This window comes from Tupaia chinensis, unplaced genomic scaffold (assembly GCF_000334495.1).
Source record: "Tupaia chinensis unplaced genomic scaffold, TupChi_1.0 Scaffold000037_3, whole genome shotgun sequence".
In the NCBI taxonomy this organism is placed as follows: Eukaryota; Metazoa; Chordata; class Mammalia; order Scandentia; family Tupaiidae; genus Tupaia; species Tupaia belangeri.
Genome location: NW_006159486.1, coordinates 2,063,289 through 2,065,691, shown reverse-complemented (window position 1 = coordinate 2,065,691; position 2,403 = coordinate 2,063,289).

Here is a 2,403-nt window from a genome sequence, read left to right as displayed (position 1 = left end):
ATCAAACATCCTGCAAGCCCCCTCTTCAAAAGACCCTTCCCAGTAATCAAGATCTAAGGAGAAGATACAGCAGACAAATGGACTTCCTCATCCTGAGAACTGTGATTGATTTTTACCTGAGCTGACAAGACAAACAGCATGTTTTATAATTATTGCTTCCATGCTTTGTATACCCTGTTCCTTAGAGTAAATCTTTTACTGCCCTTCACCCATTTACTTGCATGTATCACATTTTCAATAAAAAGGCACGATGATTCCTAGCAGTTGTCACTCCTCAGAGAGCGATCTTTGAGGGGTGTCCGGCATAGGACGTGCATGAGAAAGCATCGAGGCCTCTGTCTTCTGTTCACCTTCGCCACCTCCGTCGAGATAACCCACCCACGCTGAGGCTGGTCCCCGGCACTCGGGCTACTAATTGTCTGCTCCCTGAGACCAGTCATTTTCCAAAAACTGAAAATGTTTATCAGCCAACAAGTTACCTCCCTCCTTTCTCGGCCTATTCAGATCCATTACACTAGACTGGAGATGCATGATATCGATCAACATCATAATCTGACCTGAGGCGCTGAGCTGGTTAGCCAATGACGGGTAAGAGAGTCTAGCCGACCTTTTGCAACTTCCTCCACCTAAGACAGGACACCCATCTTGCTGTGGGTGGTTCCCATGACAGGTAACCGAGGACATTCGGCTAATAAGACTCCAACCTAAGACAGCACAGCTCCCCCTGGTTCCCAGTCTATAAAACAGAAAAGGGGGACATGTGGGGAACCACATGCACCAAAATGGCTGACATGACCTTCATACAAGGACCTTCAAGTATCCTTGTTCTGGGAGTAGACAATTCACCCTGAGACTTCCTCATTCAGGCAGGTCCTCAGTCAGGTCCGTGACAATTCCCACCCCCTTTTCCTACCCTGTGTATATAAGAATGTTCTCTGGCCCTCAATAAACAAGCGACTGCATACCACCTTGAGTTGTGATACTGTGTCGCTCCTGTGTTGTGACGCTGCGCAGGTTCCAGACCTCCGCTCTCTCACTCAGGCACCCTGCCTGATTGTCCCATGGGCCAGGACAGGAGCCGGCCAGCAGTTCCGGACACCAGGCTTCCTGAGGCTGCAGGCCTGACCCCTCCGGACCTTCGCACATCCCCACCCTTCCTCCTCCTTGGACCCCAGATTGCTTGTATGGGACTTTTAGATGAACTTGCACCCCACCCCACCCGCAAACTGGATCAAGCTAGCCAGCAGTTCTGGACACCAGGCATCCTGAGGCTGCAGGCCCGATCCCTCTGGACCTTCGTGCATCCCCACCCTTCTTCCTCCTTGGAACCTAGGTTGGTTGTATGGGACTTTAAGATGAACTCGCACCCCACCCCACCTGCAAACTGGATTAAGCCTGCCAGCAGTTCCAAACACCAGGTGGCCTGAGGCTGCAGGCCCGAGCAACCCGGTCCTATCACTCATCCTCTGGCCCTTCCTCCATTAGCCTTTGGAGTCTTTGAATTTTGGTGATTTGAATAATGCGCATTTTGCATTGCGCACTGCGCAAATTCCTTTTTTATTTTGTTATTCTTTGGTCTTGAGGTGTTGCTTATTAGGTCATTTGGAGGCTCACCACTTCTTAGAAACAGGGAAGGGAGGACTTTGGGTTACCCAGGGCTAGTGGCAACAGTTAATGGTAATTGTGAACAATAGGTAGGGCAACCATAAGAGAAATCATCAATTTTCTAATCCTATACAACTTTTAACACTCAGAGTTACCTTAAATTAAGTTAGGAAGCAACATATAGATTACCTGATGATGAGGAACAATCACAGAGTCTCAAGAAATATGAGCAACCAACAAAAGGCCTCTCCCTCAAGGGAAATCATCAAGCCTACATCACCCACAGTCAATACAATGGACTTAGTGGGCATGTCTGAAAAGGAATTCAGAATATTTGTAATGACCAAACTAACTAACATGGAAGAGAAAAGATAAGGAGTTCCAGGAGATGAGGAAGTCATTTCATGATTTGAAAGAAATGAATACCTTAAATAAGAGCCACATGGAACTTCTAGGGTTGAAGAATGTGATACAGAAAATCAAAACCTCCCTTGAAAGTATCAAAAGTAGGTTAGACCAGGCAGAAGATCAAATCTCTAACATAGAAGACAAAACATCTGACCTAGAAAAAAGTATCAAGAAGATTGAGAAAATAACCATGAAAAATTGGGATAATTTATGAGGAATACTGGATACCATCAAGCTCCCCAACATCCTGATAATTGGTATTCCAGAAGAAGAAAATAATAAGGGCATTCCAGAAGGTGAGGAAACCCATAAGGGCATTGATAATCTATTCCATGAAATCCTGCAAGAAAACTTTCCAAACCTAGAGAGGCATTCGAAGATCCAGTCCCA